Genomic DNA, 25,199 nt, shown 5'->3' on the forward strand with positions numbered 1-25,199 from the left:
TTGACAGGCATGATGTGGGTGAGATCGATAACAGCCTTTAACACCTTCTTGAGCCTTGTGCCCTTAATGAACACTGTGTTACCGACTCCTTCTTTCTGGGCCGACATCGTCACATGGTATCATGGCCTCATCCAAGATCTGGACATTGGCACCAATTCCACCCGGCCACCACGAGAAGATGAAGCCTGCCCAGTGTCCTCCACGCCCACACTTACCACACAGATGACCCCTCGCTAGTGAGCCTCAGTGGCAAGATCCGACTCTGAAATGTCCACTATTCTAAACATAACGTGCTGCCATATATCAACATAGTTCACACAAGCGAGGGTGCCAAATACCAGGGGCGCGATTCTCCCAGAGGGGGAGAAATCGTAAGGCTGGTGTCAAATCCGTGCGGGTTTGACGCCAGCCCCCCCCTCCCCGACCGGGAACCGATTCTGGTCCCCGGTCGGGGCTAGCATGCCGCCGCCGTAAACGCCGGCATCGCGGGCTTAACGAATTTCGTTAAGCCCGCTTGCCAGAGTTTGCGCCGGCTGACGCGTCATATGATGTCAGCCGCGCATGCGCGGATTGGAAGACTCCAACCCGCGCATGCGCGGATGACGTCATCGCGTATTTGCGCGAAACCCGCGCATACGCGGGCCGGGATGCCCCTCAGCCGCCCCGCGAAGTGATACAGCGGGGCGGCGGAGGGACAAAGAGTGTGCGGGCATCGGACCCACTGCCCGCGATCGGTGCCCACCGATCGTGGGCCCATGGCACCCTTGGCACGGCCGTGGTACTGCCGTGCCAATCGGTGCCATGGTTTTGAAAATCGGGACTTTACGGCCGTTTTTACGAACGGCCAGACCAGGTGTGTTTGCCGTTCGTAAAAACAGCCGTAAAGGGCTGGGAACTCGGCCCATCGGACAGCTGAGAATCGCTGCTGGCCGTAAAAAAACGGCGGCAGCGATTCGTATCGGGAGTCGGGCGTGGGGGGGGGAGAATAGCGGGAGGGCGTCGGACTAGCGTGGCCGTAAAATTTTACGAGCCACGCTATTCTCCGCATCGTCGTGAGTGCGGAGAATTGCGCCCCAGATTTTCCCGTCATGGAACACCACAAATCCTCCGTTGGCGCCGGCACTGTGCCTCAGGAATGGAGAATCCAGCCCCATATCTTCTGAACTGAATAGAATTATTTGAGGAAGTAACATGGAGGATGGATGAGGGTAATGCAGTGGATGTTGTGTACATTGATTTCCCTAAGGCATTTGACAAGGTACCACATGGCAGGCTGGTCATAAAAGTAAGATCTAATGAGACACAGTTTGAATCCAAAATTGGCTCAATGACAGGAATCAAAGGGGAATAGTTGGTGGCTGCAACTGGAAAACAGTTTCCCGTGGTGTTCCACGGAGCACATGCTGGGGCCTTAGTTGTTTGTTGCATACTTTAATGATTTAGACTAAAATGTTGGTGGGTAGCATAATTGGGAAATTTACAGGTGTCACAAAAATTGACCGTGATAGTGAAGATGATAGCTGCCGACTCCAGGAAGATATCAATGGTCTGATTGAGTGGGCAGCAAAGTAGCAAATGGAATTCAATCCAGGAAAGTGTGAGGTAATGCATTTGGGGAGGGTAAACAAAGCAAGGGGATGCTCAATACCCGGGAGGGTATTGCGAGGGGTTGAAGAAGTGAGCGACCTCAGCGTGCACGTCCACACGTCCTTGAAGGTGGCATGACAGATGGACAAACTGATCAAGAAATCATTTGGAATGCTTTCCTTTACTGGCCGAGGTATTGAATACAGAAGAGCAGGGGTGTTATGATGGAAAACAATGAAACGTTGGTTGGGCCACAGCTGGGGTTTTGTGTACAGTTCTGGTCACCACATTACAGGAAGGACATAATTGCTCTGGGGAGATGCAGAGGAGATTTACAAGAATGTTGCCAGGGCTTGAATATTGCAGCTATGAGGAGAGATTGGATACTTTAGGACTGTTTCCCTTAGAATAGAGCAAGCTAAGGGGCGACTTCATTGAGGTGCACAGAATTGTGAGAGGACGAGACAGGGTAAACATAACAGACTTGTTTCCCCCAGCTGAGGGGTCAATACAAGGGGACATATAGTGAAGATGATTGGTAGAGGGATTAGAGGGAACGAGAGGTAAAACCTTTTCACCCAGATGGTGGTGGGCAGCTAGAATTTACTGCTTGAGCTGATGCTTGAGGCTGAACTACTCAATTCATTTAAAAGCTACCTGGACCTACATCTGAAATGCTGTAACATTCAAGGCTACGGACCGAGTGTTGATAAATAAAGAGATTAAAATGAGCGGCTAGTTTCTTTTTTCTCCTTTTTGGCTGGAACAGGCATAATGGGCTGAATGGCCTCTTTCTGCACCATAATCTTTCTATGGTTCTATTGAGATCAGTTGGTTCACAGTATGACCAGCATTGAGGCATGATAAGAGATCCTTAGTCGTTGCTTTGGTTGGCATCAGTCACTTGAGTGTAGTGTGTCCGATTACAGGTTTACATTGACCGTGTGCTTGCCGAGAATATTAGAGTACAAGACAGATTTTGTAATTTGTATTATTGAGAAGAATTTGTATATATGTGCAAAGTTATAGTTTTGAGTGAAAGAGCAGTGCTATATGGTTAAAAGCAAATTACTACGGATTCTGGAATCTGAACAAAAACAGAAAATGTCAACATAGATCATCATAAAATTTACAGTGCAGAAGGAAGCCATTTGGCCCATCAAGTCTGCACCAGCCCTTGAAAAGAGCACCTTCCCCAAGCCCACACCTCCACCCTATCCCTGTAACCAACCCCACCTTTTTGGACACGAAAGGCAATTTAGCATGGCCAATCCACCCAACCTGCACATCTTTGGACTGTGGAAGGAAACGGGAGCACCCGGAGGAAACCGACGCAGCCAAGGGAAGAACGTGCAGACGCCCCACAGACAACGACCCAAACTAGGAATCGAACCTGGTACCCTGGAGCTGTGAAGCAACTGTGCTCACCACTGTGCTACCATGCTCCCCTCAAGAGTCATCCAGACTTAAAATGTTGGCTCCCTCCTCTCATCTGCTGTCAGAGCAGCGGAGATTGTCCAGCATTTTCTGTTTTTGTCAGAATGGTTCATCATTTCACTTTTTTATAAACGTTTGTTTTATTCTTTTGTTAAAAGAACTTCTGGTGACTCCTGTGACTTTGTTCAGTAGCTGCCCTCCACTTTCCTAACTTCATACTCGGCGATCGGGCGGAGAATCCGTTTTGACGGCAAAATCGGGTGCGGCGCCTGTTTGACGCTTGTTTGCATGCTCCGCCCCCTCTGAAACAGCGTCATTGCGGCAAGCACCGCACGCCATTCGGACAGCCTCAGCGTGTCACCTGAAGGCCCTCTCCCGATGCTCTGCCCCCGATGGGCCGCGTTCCCGACAGCGCAGTTCACTTGAGGTCTCTGCAGTCGGGAACCAGGCTTGCCGGCTGTGGACTATGTCCAGTGCTGCCACAGTTGGGCAGGAGCCATGCTGCTGGCTGAGGGGGGCTTCCGAGAGGGCTGTGGGGACTGGTAGAGGGTAGTCAAGGGGTGGCCAGGGGGCACTATCTGGCAGGTTGGATCTGCGCACGGACGATGCCATGTTTTATGGCACGACCGCTGCTGGTCATACCGAGCGCATGCCCGGCCACGGACCCAGCCATCCTCTTGCTGTTTATTTCATGGAGGCTGTGATTTTTACATGGCATGGCTGCTAGCACCTCACTAGTCGCAGCATCGGTGAGATCCCAACGCCGATTTTTTCTATATAAAATGCCACGGCTCCTCCGCACTTAGCCTCAGAATCAGAGAATCTGGCCCAGGATCTATCAAGCCAGGTTCCTTGTCCAGTCGTGACATCAACTGTGAGAATAACACCTTCATAACATTTCAAGAAAGAAAGAACTGAGCCATTTCTTCCTGAGACTTGAAGAACCCACTAAAACATACACGATGTGAATCCTATTTTACTACATTCCCAATGGAGCTCTGACCAGTTCCATTCAGCCAATGGCTCAGTAGTTTGGGAGTCACAGAAACCCACCTTTGCTGTGGGTCTTTAGTGGCTGTTCGAATAACGTACTTTCAATTCTCAGTCTTCATCAGATTATTATTATGATGCTGATAATGAATTTAATATTCATTCTTTTACCAAAGAACTGGCTAAATACCTGCCCAGGAATAGATTTCATGGATCACCAGTATGGGAAGGTGTAAGGCGTGATTCAGAAACCGCAATGCGTCCATTGCGGATACAACAGGCGAATCGTGTGAGAGCTTCAAATCGGGCTCCGCGCCGGCTGCTGGGCTGATCACAATTCACCTGCCACACTCCGCCTGGCTCATTCAAATACCCGGACGCCGGATTTACCCGCCCCCTGGGAGTCAACAGCATGCCTGAGAAACCTCGCCAGGCACCATTTAGTGCTGGTCTACACAAAGATGTACCAAGCATTGCGGCATCTCAGGGGGCTTTCCAGGCCATTAGAAGGCCCTGGGAGGTCAGAGACAAGGCAGGATCGTACCCATGCACTCCCCAGTGGCACGAGGGCACCTTGGCACTCCCAGCCTGGCATCCTGGCAGTGTTGGATTGGCACATCCTGGGTGTCCAGGTCGCAATTCTCAGGGGTCAGGTTGGCATTGCCAGGGTTCGGGCCCGGATTGTTGTGGGGGGGGGGGGGTTTGCCCATTGGAGAAGTGATGAGGGGGGTGGATTCCCAGGGGCCTTGACAAGGTTGGGGATGATGAAGGGGCATCAATAAAGTAGCGGGGAGGGCATGAAAGGAGAGGGGAAGAGCTGGCCAGCTGTTCAAAATGGTGTCCTCTGTGAGCAGCCATTCCTGCAGGAAATCTCACTGGCAGTGACTTCAGCGGAGAAAATCCCTCCAAGGCTAAAAGGAAGAGCAAAGTACCGTTGAATAGCAGGGTGATTCTCAGCGCTGCAACCACAGAGAAACTTCCCGCCAAAACAGGACCAAAAGAAGACTTAAAACTTTTGTCCGCTGAATTGCGCCCATAGAGTTACTATCCATTTCCAACATACTTAAACGGAAGGAATTAAATGAAAAGTCCACGCAATAGAGCGTTGAAGCAAAGTAGAGTTGAAACAATGTGAATATATCTGCCATACATAAAGAATGTGGCTTGGAGATCACAGTTACCAACAGGAAGGACAGAGATGAAACAAAGTCATGAAAATGACGGTGAGAATGAAGGAGAGAACAATAAGTCATAATAAATGAGATCTGAACAGACAGGGCTCTTTTAAGATATCTGTTAGCCTGCCGTTTCTGTTTGCTCAGCGCGGATGTGAAATAGGCATGGAGCAGACATTTTTGTGAAACCTGTTTTGCAGGAAAGATAGCTTGAGATATTCCATTAGTATTGGTGTTGGGAATCTTTGTGTATTAAGAGTTTTAGAGTAGTGCAGGTGCTAAGGCACAGAGGTTTATTGAAGCAGATCATTGCCAATATGTTGATCTCCAAATGTACAACCTCAAGCTCTGAGCGCATCCTTTAATCCCTCTTGGTTGAGTTATAACATTTCCAACTCCCCCATTCTCACCTCTTTCTTTTATCTCTCTGAAGTGTCACCTGGGTCTCCCTTCATTCTTAGATTTAACTGCATTTACCGAATGTTTCGACTGTGCTTCTCTCACACCATTTTATCATTAGCTACATATGGTGAATCTGGCTGAAAGAGCAGATATGATAGCTTCTGTTCCCTCCCACTTAAAATGGTAAACACGATAATGAGATGCATTATGAATATAGCAAAAGATTAGCATCACAAAGAAATTCGACAAAGATTAAAATTAGATTTACGAATTGCCAGAGACATCATTTGTCCATATATTAAATTGCCCACCGCTGTCTGTTCATGATCTCTCTGTCACTTGATCGGATTTTAAAATAAACTGCAGTAAACACATAAACTGCGGGGCAATATTTTCCCAAGCTAATTGAAGACTAGGTTTATATAATGCAGTAAATATGGAAATGAAGGGAATGATCTTCTGATTCTTGTGCGTACATGCAATGAATATACAAAGAAGAGAAATGAGAGTACCTGAAGAAGAAAATTAAATCCACAGAAGGTAGATTTGGACTGGAAATTTTTCCTATGCGGACATTTATATGGTTCAACTTCATCTCACATGGATCTTAGCAATAAGCAGATATATTCTGAGCTGAATCTGATCACAGACATGGATGATTTTGTATTGTGTTCCAAAACGTTACCCAGACCACTCTTCTAATGATCAACTTTTTTGCTCCCTCAATTCCTCAGATAACCTGGGCGCGAGTCGACCACCTCGTCGCGCCCAGATTGGTGTCGGGGTGAGGCCGTTGAATCTCGCGAGGGGCACCTCGCAAGATTTGGAACGACCGAAAGGTCTCGCGAGATTCACCGTGATTGGGGTTTCGGCCTCGCAGGGCACAGTCCAGATCGGCATATTTCAACGGGTCGTGTGATTGATTTAAATGTTCATTTGCCGGATTCACCCGGTCCCCAGGACTCAATGGCTGCGCCTGCGAGCCCTTGCCAGGGCGTTGTTTAATACTGGTCCAAACAAACGTGGACCAAGCGTAATGGCACCTGGTCGGGGGGGGGGGGGGCTGCCCTGGCCATGGAAGAGGCCGAGGTGGTCGGGGACGGGGACGGGTGGCACCCTGGATCTCCCTCTGGCACCTTGGCACTGCCAGCCTGGCACCCGAGTGCAATGCCATCCTGCTTCATCTTGCCAGCAGGATTTTAAAAATTAAGATTACTCTCACAATTATATTTGCTATTATCTTTGATTTTATTTATTAATGTTAAAATTGTTTCTGCTGCTGACAAACAACCCCATTAAGAGATACAGAATATCTGTAACAGGCACGTGTTTGCGTCATTCTCAGTGATAATCCTGGCTTATCTGAGATCATAGAATTCTGCTGAAGACTGCGATTGAGATCAATGAGGCTGCACGGAGTTGATTGATTTGATTTATTGTCACATGTCCCGAAGTACAGAGAAAAATATTTTTCTGCAGCCAAGGGAACGTACACAGTACCAATATAGTAGACAAAGAGAATAATCAACAGAGAACATTGACAAATGGTACATCGACAAACAGTGATTGGTTCCAGCGCAGAACAAGGGGCCAAACTAAGCAAATACATGAGCACGAGCAGCATAGGGTGTCATGAATAGTGGGCAAAATTCTCCGACCCCCATGACGGGTCGGAGAATAGCGGGAGGGCCTTCCCGACATTTTTCCCGCCCTCCCGCTATTCCCCCCCCCCCCCCCCCCCCCCCGCCCAACTCCTGACACGAATCGCTGCCGCCGTTTTTTTACGGCCGGCAGCGATTCACAGCTGTTTGATGGGCCGAAGTCCCAGCCCTTTACGCTGTTTTTACGAACGGCAAACAGACCTGGTCTGGCCGTTCGTAAAAACGGCAGGAATAACTCGCTTTTTATAACCATGGCACCGATTGGAACGGCAATACCACGGCCGTGCCAAGGGTGCCATGGGCCCGCGATCGGTGGGCACCGATCGCGGGCAGCAGGCTCGATGCCCGCGCACTATTTGTCCTTCCGCCGCCCCGCAGTATCCATTCGCGGGGCGGCTGAGGGGCATCCCGGCCCGCGCATGCGCGGGTTTCGCACAAATACGCGATGACGTCATCCGCGCATGCGCGGGTTGGAGTCTTCCAATCCGCGCATGCGCGGCTGACGTCATATGACGCGTCAGCCGGCGCTAACTCCGGCAAGCGGGCTTAACGAAATTCGTTAAGCCCGTGATGCCGGAGCTTGCGGTGTCGGGCTGCTAGCCCCGACCGGGGACCAGAATCGGTTCCCGGTCGGGAAGGGGCGCGCTGGCGTCAAACCCGCCCGGGTTTGACGCCAGCCTTACGATTTCTCCCGTTTTGGGAGAATCGTGCCCAGTGTTCTTACAGGGAACAGATCAGTCCAAGGGGAAGTCGTTGAGGAGTCTGTGAGGAAGAAGCTGTTCCTATGTCTGGATGTGCGCGCCTTCAGACATCAGAGTTCGACAGATTATCACTGAAGTAAAGTCAAAATTATATTAAAATTTGTAATATAGCAAATTATAGTAAAATGTGTAGTCTGTACCACTTACATAATGAAGTTGACAATTATGCTGCTAAGCACACAGAGATAGAGTAATACTGAAATTAAAAGACCATCTCAGAGGTTGGCAAATTGTCTCTGAGGTTGGTAGACCATCACTGAGACTGATAGTCCGTCTCTGAGATTGGTGAACCATCACTGAGACTGGTAGTCCGTCACTGAGGTTGGTAGACCATCACTGAGACTGGTAGTCCATCACTGAGGTTGGTAGACCATCACTGAGACTGGTAGTCCGTCACTGAGGTCGGTAGACTGTCTCTGAGGTTGGTAGACTGTCTCTGAGGTTGGTAGACAGTAACTGAGGTTGGTAGACAGTCACTGAGGTTGGTAGACAGTCACTGAGGTTGGTAGACTGTCTCTGAGGTTGGTAGACAGTCACTGCAGTTGGTAGACTGTCTCTGAGGTTGGTAGACCATCACTGCAGTTGGTAGACTGTCTCTGAGGTTGGTAGACAGTCACTGCAGTTGGTAGACTGTCTCTGAGGTTGGTAGACTGTCTCTGAGGTTGGTAGACTGTCTCTGAGGTTGGTAGACAGTCACTGCAGTTAGTAGACTGTCACTGCAGTTGGTAGACAGTCACTGAGGTTGGTAGACTGTCTCTGAGGTTGGTAGACAGTCACTGCAGTTGGTAGACTGTCTCTGAGGTTGGAAGACTGTCTCTGAGGTTGGTAGACTGTCTCTGAGGTTGGTAGACTGTCTCAGAGGTTGGTAGACAGTCACTGAGGTTGGTAGACAGTCACTGAGGTTGGTAGACAGTCACTGCAGTTGGTAGACTGTCTCTGGGGTTGGTAGACTGTCTCTGAGGTTGGTAGACAGTCACTGCAGTTGGTAGACAGTCACTGCAGTTGGTAGTCCGTCACTGAGGTCGGTAGACTGTCTCTGAGGTTGGTAGACAGTCACTGAGGTTGGTAGACTGTCTCTGAGGTTGGTAGACAGTCACTGAGGTTGGTAGACTGTCTCTGAGGTTGGTAGACAGTCACTGAGGTTGGTAGACTGTCTCTGAGGTTGGTAGACTGTCTCTGCGGTTGGTAGACTGTCTCTGAGGTTGGTAGACTGTCTCTGAGGTTGGTAGACTGTCTCTGAGGTTGGTAGACTGTCACTGAGGTTGGTAGACAGTTACTGCAGTTGGTTGACTGTCTCTGAGGTTGGTAGACTGTCTCTGAGGTTGGTAGACTGTCTCTGAGGTTGGTAGACTGTCTCTGAGGTTGGTAGACTGTCTCTGAGGTTGGTAGACTGTCTCTGAGGTTGGTAGACTGTCACTGAGGTTGGTAGACAGTCACTGCAGTTGGTAGACTGTCTCTGAGGTTGGTAGACTGTCTCTGTGGTTGGTAGACTGTCTCTGAGGTTGGTAGACAGTCACTGTAGTTGGTAGACTGTCACTGAGGTTGGTAGACAGTCACTGTAGTTGGTAGACTGTCACTGAGGTTGGTAGACAGTCACTGCAGTTGGTAGACTGTCACTGAGGTTGGTAGACAGTCACTGCAGTTGGTAGACAGTCACTGAGGTTGGTAGACTGTCTCTGAGGTTGGTAGACTGTCTCTGAGGTTGGTAGACAGTCACTGCAGTTGGTAGACAGTCACTGAGGTTGGTAGACTGTCTCTGAGGTTGGTAGACTGTCTCTGAGGTTGGTAGACAGTCACTGCAGTTGGTAGACAGTCACTGAGGTTGGTAGACTGTCTCTGAGGTTGGTAGACTGTCTCTGAGGTTGGTAGACTGTCTCTGGGGTTGGTAGACTGTCTCTGAGGTTGGTAGACTGTCTCTGAGGTTGGTAGACTGTCACTGAGGTTGGTAGACTGTCTCTAAGGTTGGTAGCCTGTCTCTGAGGTGGGTAGACTGTCACTGAGGTTGGTAGACTGTCTCTAAGGTTGGTAGACAGTCTATGAGGTTGGTACACTGTCTCTGAGGTTGGTAGACTGTCTCTGAGGTTGGTAGACAGTCACTGAGGTTGGTAGACTGTCTCTGAGGTTGGTAGACTGTCTCTGAGGTTGGTAGACTGTCTCTGAGGTTGGTAGACTGTCTCTGAGGTTGGTAAACCATCACTGCAGTTGGTAGACTGTCTCTGAGGTTGGTAGACAGTCACTGAGGTTGGTAGACAGTCACTGCAGTTGGTAGACAGTCACTGAGGTTGGTAGACCATCACTGCAGTTGGTAGACTGTCTCTGAGGTTGGTAGACTGTCTCTGAGGTTGGTAGACAGTCACTGAGGTTGGTAGACTGTCTCTGAGGTTGGTAGACAGTCACTGCAGTTGGTAGACAGTCACTGCAGTTGGTAGACTGTCTCTGAGGTTGGTAGACAGTCACTGAGGTTGGTAGACCATAACTGAGTTTGGTAGACAGTCTCTGAGGTTGGTAGACCATAACTGAGGTTGGTAGTCCGTCACTGAGGTTGGTAGACTGTCTCTCAGGTTGGTAGACAGTTACTGAGGTTGGTAGACAGTCACTGCAGTTGGTAGACTCTCTCTGAGGTTGGTAGACTGTCACTGCAGTTGGTAGACTGTCTCTGAGGTTGGTAGACAGTCTCTGAGGTTGGTAGACTGTCTCTGAGGTTGGTAGACAGTCTCTGAGGTTGGTAGACTGTCTCTGAGGTTGGTAGACAGTCTCTGAGGTTGGTAGACTGTCTCTGAGGTTGGTAGACTGTCTCTGAGGTTGGCTGACTGTCACTGCAGTTGGTAGACAGTCACTGAGGTTGGTAGACTGTCACTGAGGTTGGTAGACAGTCACTGCAGTTGGTAGACTGTCTCTGAGGTTGGTATACTGTCTCTGAGGTTGGTAGACTGTCTCTGGGGTTGGTAGACTGTCTCTGAGGTTGGTAGACAGTCACTGCAGTTGGTAGACAGTCACTGCAGTTGGTAGTCCGTCACTGAGGTTGCTAGACTGTCTCTGAGGTTGGTAGACAGTCACTGAGGTAAGTTGGTAGACTGTCTCTGAGGTTGGTAGACTGTCTCTGAGGTTGGTAGACAGTCTCTGAGGTTGGTAGACTGTCTCTGAGGTTGGTAGACTGTCTCTAAGGTTGGTAGTCCGTCACTGAGGTTGGTAGACTGTCTCTGATGTTGGTAGACAGTCACTGAGGTTAGTTGGTAGACTGTCTCTGAGGTTGGTTGGTAGACAGTCACTGCAGTTGGTAGACAGTCACTGCAGTTGGTAGACTGTCTCTGAGGTTGGTAGATTGTCTCTGAGGTTGGTAGACTGTCACTGAGGTTGATAGACCATCACTGAGGTTGGTAGACTGTCTCTGAGGTTGGTAGACTGTCTCTAAGGTTGGTAGTCCGTCACTGAGGTTGGTAGACTGTCTCTGAGGTTGGTAGACTGTCTCTAAGGTTGGTAGTCCGTCACTGAGATTGGTAGACTGTCTCTGATGTTGGTAGACAGTCACTGAGGTTAGTTGGTAGACTGTCTCTGAGGTTGGTTGGTAGACAGTCACTGCAGTTGGTAGACTGTCTCTGAGGTTGGTAGACTGTCTCTGAGGTTGGTAGACTGTCTCTGAGGTTGGTAGACAGTCACTGAGGTTTGTAGACAGTCACTGCAGTTGGTAGACTGTCTCTGAGGTTGGTAGACTGTCTCTGAGGTTGGTAGACTGTCTCTGAGGTTGGTAGACAGTCTCTGAGGTTGGTAGACTGTCTCTGAGGTTGGTAGACTGTCTCTGAGGTTGGTAGACAGTCACTGAGGTTGGTAGACTGTCTCTGAGGTTGGTAGACTGTCACTGAGGTTGGTAGACTGTCTCTAAGGTTGGTAGCCTGTCTCTGAGGTTGGTAGACAGTCTCTGAGGTTGGTAGACTGTCTCTGAGGTTGGTAGACTGTCTCTGAGGTTGGTAGACTGTCTCTGAGGTTGGTAGACAGTCACTGAGGTTGGTAGACTGTCTCTGAGGTTGGTAGACTGTCTCTGAGGTTGGTAGACTGTCTCTGAGGTTGGTAGACTGTCACTGAGGTTGGTAGACTGTCTCTAAGGTTGGTAGCCTGTCTCTGAGGTTGGTAGACTGTCACTGAGGTTGGTAGACTGTCTCTAAGGTTGGTAGACAGTCTCTGAGGTTGGTAGACTCTCTCTGAGGTTGGTAGACTGTCTCTGAGGTTGGTAGACTGTCTCTGAGGTTGGTAGACTGTCACTGAGGTTGGTAGACTGTCTCTAAGGTTGGTAGCCTGTCTCTGAGGTTGGTAGACTGTCACTGAGGTTGGTAGACTGTCTCTAAGGTTGGTAGCCTGTCTCTGAGGTTGGCAGACTGTCACTGAGGTTGGTAGACTGTCTCTAAGGTTGGTAGCCTGTATCTGAGTTTGGTAGACTGCCTCTGAGGTTGGTAGCCTGTCTCTGAGTTTGGCAGACTGTCACTGAGGTTGATAGACCATCACTGAGGTTGGTAGACTGTCACTGAGGTTGGTAGACTGTCTCTAATGTTGGTAGCCTGCCTCTGAGGTTGGTAGCCTGCCTCTGAGGTTGGTAGACCGTCACTGAGGTTGGTAGAGTGTCACTGAGGTTGATGGACCATCACTGCAGTTGGTAGACCGTCACAGAGGTTGGTTGGTAGCCTGCCTCTGAGGTTGGTAGCCTGCCTCTGAGGTTGGTAGACCATCACTGAGGTTGGTAGACTGTCTCTGAGGTTGGTAGACCATCACTGAGGTTGGTAGACTGTCTCTGAGGTTGGTAGACTGTCACTGAGGTTGGTAGACTGTCTCTAAGGTTGGTAGCCTGCCTCTGAGGTTGGTAGCCTGCCTCTGAGTTTGGCAGACTGTCACTGAGGTTGGTAGACTGTCACTGAGGTTGATAGACTGTCTCTGAGGTTGGTAGCCTGTCTCTGAGGTTGGTAAACTGCCTCTGAGGTTGGGAGACCGTCACTGAGGTTGGTAGACTGTCACTGAGGTTGGTGGACTGTCTCTAATGTTGGTAGCCTGCCTCTGAGGTTGGTAGCCTGTCTCTGAGGTTGGTAGCCTGTCTCTGAGGTTGGTAAACTGCCTCTGAGGTTGGGAGACCGTCACTGAGGTTGGTAGACTGTCACTGAGGTTGGTGGACTGTCTCTAATGTTGGTAGCCTGCCTCTGAGGTTGGTAGCCTGCCTCTGAGGTTGGTAGCCTGTCTCTGAGGTTGGTAGACCATCACTGAGGTTGGTAGACCATCACTGAGGTTGGTAGACCATCACTGAGGTTGGTAGACCATCACTGAGGTTGGTAGAGTGTCACTGAGGTTGATGGACCATCACTGCAGTTGGTAGACCGTCACAGAGGTTGATAGACCATAACTGAGGTTGGTAGAGTGTCACTGAGGTCGGTAGACTGTTTCTGAGGTTGGTAGAGTGTCACTGAGGTTGGTTGGTAGCCTGCCTCTGAGGTTGGTAAACCATCACTGAGGTTGGTAGAGCATCACTGAGGTTGGTTGGCTATCACTGAAGTTATTAAAATATCGTTAATGGCAGGGGACTGTCATTCTCCATTTCTCGCTTCTCGTCCATTACTGAAGCGCTGAGCTGAACGCTCCCATTCAAATTGGACAATATCTCCTTGACAACATGAAGAACCAATGACAGAGTTCCACAGGGATAAAACTGTAGTTTTCCATTTCTCATGTCTTCCGTGTGGTTTGAACATGTGGTTTGGTGCTGGATACTAAAATTGTTGTTGCTCAGCGACTTCTCAATGGAAGAGCAACTCTATGATGGATTGCCATTGAATCAACTAAAATTATCTGCAGAATGGAAACAAAGAGCCCCTGGTGGACTCCTTAATGTCTTCTCAGGGAGATCTAGCAGGCTAGTTATATACTTCTACCCTTTTTTAAAAAAATTTAGAATACCCAATTCATTTTTTCCAATTAAGTGGCAATTTAGCGTGGCCAATCCACCTACCCTGCACATCTTTGTGTTGTGGGGATGGGGCTCCACACGGACAGTGACCTGGGGCCGGAATCAAACCAGGGTCCTCGGCGGCGTGAGGCAGCAGTGCTAACCGCTGCACCACCGTGCTGACCTGAGAACCTCTACTCTAATACGGTATACACGGTAGCAAAGTGGTTAGCACAATTGCTTCACAGCTCCAGGGTCCCAGGTTCAATTCCAGGCTTGGGTCACTGTCTGTGCTGAGTCTGCACATTCTCCCCGTGCCTGTGTGGGTTTCCTCCGGGTGCTCCGGTTTCCTCCCACAGTCCAAAGATGTGCAGGTTAAGTGGATTGGCATGCTAAATTGCCATTAGTGTTGGGTGGGGTTACTGGGTTCTGGGGATAGGGTGGAGGTATGGGCTTTGGGTAGGGTGCTCTTTCCAAGAGCCGGTGCGGACTCTATGGGCCGAATGGCCTTCTTCTGCACTGTAAATTCTATGATCAACTATAATCAATAGGTTCCCTATTGTTTCCTCAAACTATAACCCACAGTATTATAGAATCAGTTGAAAGTGATGGTCACATGATTTTAGTCACAATTTGTCTTGTGGAGTTCTACAGAAACCTTTGGTGAGGAAAATGCGAGCATCCAGTATTCCACACAATGAAATATCTGAACCAGCTATTGATTCACAGAATCAGAGGAAAAACAGTGCAGAAGAGGCCCTTCAGTCGATCGAGTCTGCATTGTCACATGAAAAACATCTGACCTACCTACCTAATCGCATAGTCTTGAATGTTATGGCATTCAAAGTGTTCATCCAGGTAATTTTTAAATGATGTGAGGCAACCCGTCTCTACCTTCATCTGTATAAAAAAGCTTTTCCTCGCATTCCGCCTAAACCTTCCCCCTAAACCTGCCCTTCACCTTGGACTTGTGTCCCCTCCTAACCGACCCTTCAACTCATCTGTACAGCTGCTTCCTATCCACCCTGTCCATGCCCCCCCTAATCTTGTACAACTCGATCAGTTCGCCCCTCAGTCTTCTCTGCTCCAATGCAAACAACCCAAGCCTATCCAACCTCTCTTTATAAATTAAATGTTCCATCCCAGGCAACATCCTGGTGAATCGCCTCTGCACCTACTCCAGTACCATTACATCCTTCCTATAATGTGGTGACCAGAATTGCACACAGTACTCCAGCTGTGGCCTCACCAATGTTCTATACAGCTCCAATATGACCTCCCTGCTTTTGATATCTATGCCTCGATTGATAAAGGCAAGTGTCCCAGTTGGCTGATTAAATTCCTGTTACTCACTCTTTTGTTAACAGAAACCCACACGCAGCCAATGCGAAATTCAGTATCAAACATTAATTCCAGTGTATGCAGTGGAGGTATAAGAAGGATAGAATCAAAAAATGCTGAGGCACAATGTAAATCCTGTTGACCTATTACAGAGTAAAAGCTAGTTTGTTTAAAGTTCTGCACGAAGTAGAAGCCAAGCTGTGCATGAGAGCTCAAGACAAATTTGCGTTGCAGGTGCATAAAACGTATGTGTATGATGGCTGGCAGTGACTAAGTTAATTGCTCGACTTCCAATGTGTGAATGCACATTGCCTCAGGGCGGTTTTTGCTGTTGTATTACCAATAGCAGTTGCTGCCGTGGTTTTCAGCTCAATGCACAACAGAGGTTGCGGTGATTATCAGGATCTCACTGTTAGTGCACAGAAAATTGCGTCGGAGCCAGTTGGGAATTCAGGAAGTGCCCTTTCTCTTCAGGTTGGAAGAGTCTTACTTGAAGTTAATTTGCCCAGTTTCAACCCAGCTCACAGTTCACAAATATATTTTAAGTGGGTTAACATCTGTGTTACAATCACCAAATAGGGAATATCACATGGACTTGTCAGGTTTTTGTCCACTAAAATCACCTACCTTATTAACTGGGTTTGTGCTCATCAGATGAGTGTATTCCTGATAGGTGTGGAATATTGTTTTCACATTTTGTTACACGTTTTCAGTATTAAACATTCTGGGCGAAGATGGGCAGATACGAGCTACCTCGGGCTCAGGAATATTCCTCGATACTTGCCTTAGACTAACTGAACGAATGTCATTTTTTTCTCTTCCCCCGAACAATTATTCTTCTAACCTTTTCAAGTAAGATCGCCATTTCAAACACAGTTTAGATGAAGTTATGGATATAGGGGCTGGAATTATCCGATCCCACACATGGTGGGAACTACTGCCGGCGGGGAACTGAAAATTTGCAAGGCAGCTAAATGCCGATTGGACGAGATCTTCCAGTCACGTTGATGGCGCGACCCCGTCGTGGGTTTCCCGGGGGTGTGGAGTGGATTCAACGGGAAACCCCATTGACCGAGATGGGACCAGGAGATGGCGCCAGTGGTTAATGGTGGGTCACCTCCCGCTGCTGAAACACAGGCTGCAGGGAGACCAGAGAATCAGCGGGATTGGAAAATTCCACCCAGGATTGCGTTCCTGAATTAAATTAATAAAGGACAGTAACGGGCAGCACGGTGGCGCAGTGGTTAGCACTGCTGCCTCATGGCGCCGAGGTCCCAGTTTCGATCCCGGCTCTGGGTCAGCATCCGTGTGGTGTTTGCACAGTCTCCCCAGTCTGCAGCCACTCTGGTGGGGGGCGGGGGAATCCTTTACCGGGGGGGGGGGGGGGGGGGGGGGGGGGGCTCATGTGCGGCACCGATCCGCGGGCGCGCGCAATCTCGGGGGACCTACTTCTTCCATCACGTTCCGTGGTGCGAGTGCACCATGTTGCATGGGGCGGTCGCTGCAGGCCTCAGCGATGCACATTGGCGGACTCCTGACCAGATTGCAGGACTCCATATCCGCAGCCAGAGCTGCGAGAGGCATTCCGGGGGCCCTGCTAGCCCCCTGCAGGTAGGAGAATCACTTTTGACTTTCTTAAGGAAAGTCCCGAGTGAAATGTCAGCGTTTTGACGCTTGCGTGGGGACACAGCGCCATTTTTGGTTGAATCCAGCCCCAGATGTTTATTTTTATTAAAGTTAATGTAAGTGAATATTGGGCAATGTGTACAACAGATGACTGGTCTAACACTGCCTGCTTTGTGCCTCTGGCCATATCCAAATTCACATCCATTAGTTTAGTGGAGGATGTTGGCCAATTTGCTTTTAATGGTTAAATAGCTTTCCTAATCTGATAGAAAATGTCCCAATGGCATGAAGCAATTTTTCATTCACTTTACCAATGGTAATTTCTAGGTTTCAGTGTTATTCTTCTATACAAACTTAATAAATCGATTGCCACTCTCCATTTACATCCACGGCACCAGAAAGTGCAAGATGCAGTACAAAATCTTAATTTGCTTGGGAAGAAAGATTGAACCTGAGGAATTTGTTCAGTCAGGGCAATTTCAATTATCTGTGTTTCTTCATATGGGTGATTATTGAACAATAAATAGTTTTAGCAGTTAAGAAAGGGACTATGAAACAATATGCTCAGCATCCTGATTAGCATAGTTGCATGTCACCTGAAGTAATGGTGTGATTCTGCAGCTGCGTCCGCGACAACGGCGACACAGGCGCAAAATCTCCACGGAGCCGGGAAACAAGATTCTCATTGGTTAGATCTCACTTGCCAATTTCCCTGCCCCTCGTCGGTGATGTAGTGAGGCCTCCGTCTTTGTTTAATACATTTTAATGGATTTACATGTTATTAAAGGACCTAATGCTGCCTGATGCCCCCTTACTGAATATTCAAACCTCACTGATGAGCGGCAGGGTAGCACAGTGGTTCGCACCATTGCTTCACAGCCCCAGGGTCCCAGTTTCGATTCCCGCTTGGGTTACAGTCTGTGCGGAGTCTGCACGTTCTCCCCGTGTCTGCGTGGGTTTCCTCCCACAAGTCCCGAAAGACATGTTTGTTCGGCGAATTGGACGTTCTGAATTCTCCGTCCGTACCCAAAGAGGCGCTGGAATGTGGCGACTAGGGGAGTTTCACAGAAACTTCATTGCAGTGTTAATGTAAGCCTACTTGTGACACTAATAAAGGTTATTATTTTGTCACGTTGACAAGCTTCACAGCAGTTACACGGAGAAGGTGAACAGGCGAGAGGTTCCCACCAGGGGAGTGGTGCTTGGGCACTGTCCCTGCCACTGCTCCAGGCACTGCCCTCTGACACAGGTTGGCACTGCCAACTTGATAGCCAACATGGCACTGCCCACCTGTGGCAAAATGTGTTGATGACAGTATTGGGATGGGTCCGCTGGGGAGCCCAATTGAGGTGTGGGGGCAGGGGGAGTTTCCCACCATGTGTGATGGCGGGATGGGGGCGAAGAATGCCCAGGTCTTTGAAGTGAGGAACTTGGCGGAGATGGGGGAGCAGCCAATGGGGGAGCACTTGCATTGACGGGGGAGCAGGCATTGGGGGGAGGGGAGCGGGCAATGATAATTGTGCTGTTGGAGGGGAGAGCCCCCAATACCTTTGTGGTGGTGGGGGGGGGGGGGGGCTGCTGGGGAGGGTCATGGTCAGTTCCTATCAGGCGCCCTTTAAGGATGGCACCCCCCTCTCAATGGAGCTGGCCTTGTCAGCTCTATGAGGCCCTGTACCGCCAGACTGACGGTGTGAACCATGCTGCCTGATTTTTCTCTGTCAACATGCCAAAGGTCTGAAAACACATCAGTGCATCTGGAGAGATGCACGTTGATTTTCAGACAGAGCCTAACACTGACAAATTGTGGGCAAACTCCGTCTGATGTAAGGTTAGTTTGTTGTTGGTGCTTCTATGTCTCAGGTGTTAAAATACCTCCTTAAAAATAGCGACAACATGTTAATGGAATGGAAAAACAACAAACTCACAGGGAATAAATAGAACGCCAGAATGCCGAAGGAGACCATTCGGCGAACCAAGTGTGCACGGACCCTCGGAAAGAGCACCCCTGCCTAAGCCCACTGCCCCTCCTTCTCCTCCTAGCCCCACCTAACCTGAGGGGCAATTCAGCATGGCCAATCCACCTAACCTGCACGTCTTTGGACTGTGGGAGGAAACCGGAGCACCCGGAGGAAACCCACGCGGACACGGGTAGAACATACAACCTCCACACAGTCAGTCACCCAAGGATGGAATTGAACCCGGATCCCTGCTGCTGTGAGGCAGCAGCGCCAACCACTGTGCCACTGTGCCGGCAATTCATGAAGTTGTAAGGCTTTACTCTAATATTAAGAGTTACATTGCTGCATAGGTAACTGGCCCTTGCAGAAAACCTGGACCTTAAAATTAGGGATTGATTTGTCAAAAAACATTTACATTAACATTCAGGCTGTCTTTATGTCTAATTTAGCGATTTGCCCCTATTGTGATGGAAAGGCTGTTTCCTAAAGATTCCCACTTTGTCCTTTATAGTGGTGTGTCAGAGTTGAAAGATGTGCTGAGTGCTCTTTCTCCTTCCGAGCCTGCCATTTTATCTGACTCCTTCAGAGATCAATGGAGAACAGTAGGTGATATCTCCACCCGTGAGCTTCTGAATTAATTTAAAAAGTGGGAAAAAAAAAAGAATCTGCCATCGATGGCTGGGGTCCCGCTGATATATATTAATTGATTCACTGGCCCGGGAGCAACACTTTCTTTGGTGGCAACAGATAAAAGTCCAACTTCTGCCTATTCTTGTCAAAATGTGACAATAACCCGCAACAATGAAAGAGAGAAATTATGCATCGAGTTTGCAGTACTGAAGACCTAAATGCTCTGTTCTCCCTGAGCCGCTACTGCGGTCCTTGCTGCCAGTCCCCAGAGACAGGAAGACACATGTTCTGCAACTGACTTGCAGCCTGAAATATAAATGATTTAAATATGACTGGCAACAATACTGAACAGACATTGTTGTGTCCTCAAAAGAGAAGTTACGCTGCAACAGTTAACTGCAACTTTGTGATTTTGAGTAAAACCCCCCAGACAGCAGTGTGAAGTATTGTGAAGTGTATTGCTAATCCCTTTACGCTGTGCCGTCCCAAGAGCCACCAGGTAGCTTGAAAGATTTTCAAACGCACAGACGACATGTCACACAGAATTAAATACAACTGTCCCAATACTGTCTGCAGTTCCAGGCAGAACGCTCTGTCAGAACTGAAAATGTTACAGTCGCTGTCCACTCTTAAAATCCAACGGGCGAGAGTCTGCATTTCAGAGACTGTTGTTCTCCCACCGGAGGAGAATTGCTCCTGATTTACAATCCCCCCTCGGGAGTGCAAACCAGGAAGCAATTCACGAGTCCCCGGCATGCAGATTTATGCATGGCGAGGAATAGGAATTTTCGGAGGGAATCCCGCTATCGTACTGCTATTTTGAGCGGGCGGCCCGATTGCAAAGGCCTGCGGCCCGCACCACAAATCAGCCCCCCACCCACTCCGCACCGCAAATCAGCCCTTAAGCTCTGGGTTTTCTGGATGCCCCTCCTTCCCCCGAGTACGTGGATGACCCGACCCATCCCTCTTCCCCGGGACTCCCGAACTAGAGCTGACTCCACCACCCATCCCTGTCCCCTACACGTTCTCCAGTGCAATCACATTCCTTCCTATAGTGCGGTAACCAGGACTGAGCATGGTACACCTGCTGTGGTCTAACCAAAGCCCTATACAGCTCCAACGTAACCTTCCTGCTCTTACGATCTATGCCACTACAGATAAAAGCAAGTGTTCCATGTGCCTTCTTGACTGCCCTATTCATCTGTCTGGCTGGCTTCAGGGATCAGTGGACAATCATCCCAATAACCCTCTGTTTCTCTGATTTCTGTGATAATGTGTCCCCTTCTGGAGCTGTAATTCCAACAGTGACCAGTGGTCTCAGAGGCACTGCTGAGACAGGACAGTTGCTAGCCGTGTTTTTGGACTGTAGATCTTAGATGCAGGACTCAGGCAATTAACGGCCTAAATAGTGGCAGGGTGAAGCAGCCTGTTGGAGCCAGGTTCATTCCTGACTTTCAGGCTGAGAGGACCCTGATGCCAGGGTAAAATTCAGTTGGGGAGGTGTGTCATGGATGGCCACATCCTTACCATCAGCACCTGAATTTAAAATTATGTCTTGGTGAACCTATTGTATAATTACAATGAAGTCCATCTGATTTTTGCAGCTGCAATGTGCAACATGCAGGATGAGACAGTCACAGTGGAAATGCAACTGTCTTGCAGTGCTACGGAATATGCGTTGGGTTTTCGCTCGGTGTCCGTGGCAAGGATGGCATGGGAATTGCCCGGGAAGTTTCAACTTCCATTGCGCAATTACACTGCGCCCGATACCTTCCGAAACAATTCAATTCAATGTTTGCAACTTTGGATGGTTCATAGAATCCCTAGAGTGCAGAAGCAAACCATTCAGCCCATCGGGTCAGATCCGACTCTCTAAAAGAACACTCTGCCCATGTCCACTCCACCCTTACCCGTAACCCAACCTGCATATTTTTGGACACAAATGGGCAATTTAGCATGGACAATCCACCTAACCCGCCCATCTCTGGACTGTGGGAGGAAACTGGAGCACCCGGAGGAAACCCACGGAGACACGGGGAGAACGTGCAGATTCCGCACAGACATTGACCCAAGCCGGGAATCAAACCTGGGTCCCTGTCGCTGTGAGGCAACAGTGCTAGCCACTACACCACTGTGCCGTTCCCAACTCACAGAGCAGAGTAGTGATGCAGGAAAGATTAAAACCAGTTCTAACTCCTGGGTAACTATACTATTGGCCCCCTTGATCCATTACTGGACTCGCCAACTTCCCCACACCACCTGACTAACCCATGCGTCTCCTGACCATCCAGCTAACCCCTCACCCATCAAATAGCCCCCGACCACCCACAACCTCCCCCACTGATGACCTGATCCCCTACCCCATCGTACCCCCTAACACGCTTTCTTTCTCTCCTAGCTTCTCAAGGTCGCTGGGATATTTAAACTTACCTCTTTATAGCAGCTAGTGTCACAAAAAGGGATGTTGTTTCACTTTCACGGACGATCCTGCCCTGCACTGAATGGAGTCCAGGAGTAGCTGCACTGCCTCCTTGCTGGAAGTCCAGGTCTGAAATCTGCAGTTCTTGACAAATGTAATGTGATGATTGTCAGTCGAAGACCAGAGTTACTGAGTAAGGATCATGTGGTCTGAACAACTAATTAACACCTAGTATGAGGAAAATCTCTGAGGGGAGGGGTTTTCCCAGTTAGAAAGAGTGTACTATGAAATAGTTTGAAGCATGTGTTATGGGAGCGGTGTTTTCAGAATCCCAAAATGTATCATGGAGTTCAAACAACCTCTCCCTTTAATGGATTGTTGCTTTTGAAGCACAATGGCTTGTTCCATAGGTGTGGTATTATAATTATGGACACGTGGGTTTTTAAACACAAAACAAGGTTTATTTAAACCTTTTAAATAAACATTGGCTCACTCAACACTCCTTACTTCAAAGATAACCCCGAAAATGATACAACACTAGTAATCCTACAAAATGTTTCTTCAAACCTCCAAAAGACTTCACCTTTAACAACAGAAACACATCAGGTTAAAGACATTACTATTATGAGTTTAAATCACCCAAATGATTCAGAGATAGTCTTTCATGGCAGAGATCACAGCAGATCCAGCTCACTGCAAAAACACAGACACACCCAAGCTCTTTTCCTCAAAACTCAGCTTTCTCCTTTCAAACAGCTCACAGTAAACCAGCCAGGCACTTTTCAGCTGCTCTCTCTCAAACTGAAACCAAAAAATAGCTGTGAGCTCATCTCGCTCCCCCCACTCTCTGGCATCACTTCTGTAATATGAGCTGCCTCATTTCTTAAAGGTACATTGCTTAAACATTTATTTCTTAAAGGTACTCTCACATGACACATGCAGCTAATGAAGCAATCTTGGGAATAAAGTTAATTTGTTCAATTTTGGAAGCATCCCGGAGTACATCGACACATCTGGCGGCAAGGATAAATGATCCTGGTGCTGCCCGTAGTCCTACACCTGTGAGTATCGTCTTTTAAATGAAGACTAAAGGGGTAAAAAATATTCTCACTCGAACGCTTCTCTTTCGATGAACAGACCCATTTGACTCCTCCGTGGAGGACTGGAGTCAATACATCGAGTGGCTCTGCTTTTATTTCCAGGCAACTGCAATAGGCAGGAGCCAATGTAATTATCCTGAGTGCCTGTGGAAGTCAGACCTACAATCTTTTTCACAGTCTCACAGCCCCAAGTGCGTCAGACTCCAAATCATTCAGTGAGCACGTGGGTTTAGTGAAGGGCCATTTTCAACACAAACCATCAGTCATAATCCAGTGATTCAAATGTAATTTGCTGGTGAGAGCCCGAGGTGAATCGATCATGATTTACATTGCTGAACTAACGCAATCATCAGTACTTGTGATTTTGGAGCGGCCCTAAATGACATGCTGCAGGATATGGCTAATTTGTGGCATGACAGCGCACAGTGCTGATTGCAAGTTGGTGTCAACAGGCACTGGCCATGGAAAGCGCTAAAAAGGATTCACAGGCGTACAAAATGCCGCCGTTTACCAATTCGTGCAGAAACCTGCATCCAGGTGCAGTGCCAAAACAACCGAAGCAGCCACAAAGCGGAAAATCTTTCCGGTCGCACATGGAACAAAAATATATAGAGGAAGTAATCAGACAATAATTCTTCAGGTGAAATGTCACTGATGTGGGGGTAACCACGCTCCTGAATCATGTAGGTTTAAGGAGACTGAATGTCATTCTTGCCACAAAAGAGGACATTTGATAAAACAGTGCAGAGGTAATGAAAAGTGCCTGGTAACCAATCAACCAATGTGTGACAAGTAGACAACGTCAAAGAGCAGGGATCCTGATGGTTACTCTCTTTATAATCTTAACACAGTCGAGGCAGGCCCTCTCACTGCAACACACCCAGTGAATGGAAGACCTGTTAAGATGGAAGTAAACATTGGGACATCAGTCATTGTGATGGATGAGCACACATTTCAGAACCTTTGAGAGGGAGTCCACCACTGAACTCGGAGGGTACTCCTCCCAAGTAGAAGACGCACAGGTAGGGAAGCAATAAATATAACAGGCACCACAATGCTACCTGTAAACTGGGGGCAACAATGTACCCAGCACGCTGTAATGATAATGATGGATGAAGGACCAAGACTTCTTGGCTTAAACAAAACAAGTTGAATTGGGCTGAGATGCATTACGTGCGAAAAGGGGGACTGCCAGAATTGTTAAGGAAATACAACAACATCTTTTTGAATCAGGCAAAATCAAAGGACTGCAAGCGAAGGTTTACATTGATTCAGGCGGAATGCCATGATTCTCTAGGACAAGACGGGTGCCATATGCCTTGTGACTGACAGCGGATGCTGCGTTAAACAGATTGATAGAATTAGGCATAATCCAGCTAATTTTGATGGGCGCGTGGTGGCACAGTGGTTAGCACTGTTACTTCATAGCGCCAAGGACCTGGGTACAATTCCCGGCCTGGATCACTGCCTGTGCGGAGTCTGCATGTTTTTCCCGTGTTTGTCTGGGTTTACTCCGGGCGCTCCGGTTTCCTCCCACAAGTCCCAAAGGACATATTTGTTGGGTGAATTGGCCATTCTGAATTTTCCCTCAGTGTATCCGAACAGGTGTCAGAGTGTGGCGACTTGGGGATTTTGACAGTAACTTCATTGCAGCGTAATGTAAGCCTACCTGTAACATTAATAAATATTATTAATAGGGCAGCACGGTGACACAGTGGTTAGCACTGCTGCCTCACAGCTCCAGAGACCCAGGTTCAATTCTGGCCAAGGTTGACTGTTTGTATGGCGTTTGCACCTTCTCCCCGTGCCTGTGTGGGGTCCCTCCAGGTGCTCTTATTACATCCCACAGTCCAAAGATGTGCAGGTTAGGTGGATTGGCCATGCTAAATTTCCCCCTTAGTGTCCAAAAAGGTTAGGTGGGGTTACTGGGTTGCGGGAATAGGGTAGAGGTGAGGGTTTAAGTAGGGAGCTTTTCCCAAGGACCTGGCAGACTTGATGGGCTAAATGGCCTCCTTCTGCACTGCAGATTCTGTGGTAACTCCGTGATAACGGGCAGTAACCAGCATTGAAACCAGACAAGACCATCCGCGGTTGCTGTAATTATAAACTGACAGTTAATCAGACCACCAGGTTGGATAATGAGGAAACCTATGAGTCTCGAGAACCAGCAACACGAAATAGATGTGCTTCCC

The sequence above is a fragment of the Scyliorhinus canicula genome, chromosome 9, assembly GCF_902713615.1.
Source record: "Scyliorhinus canicula chromosome 9, sScyCan1.1, whole genome shotgun sequence".
Lineage (NCBI taxonomy): Eukaryota > Metazoa > Chordata > Chondrichthyes > Carcharhiniformes > Scyliorhinidae > Scyliorhinus > Scyliorhinus canicula.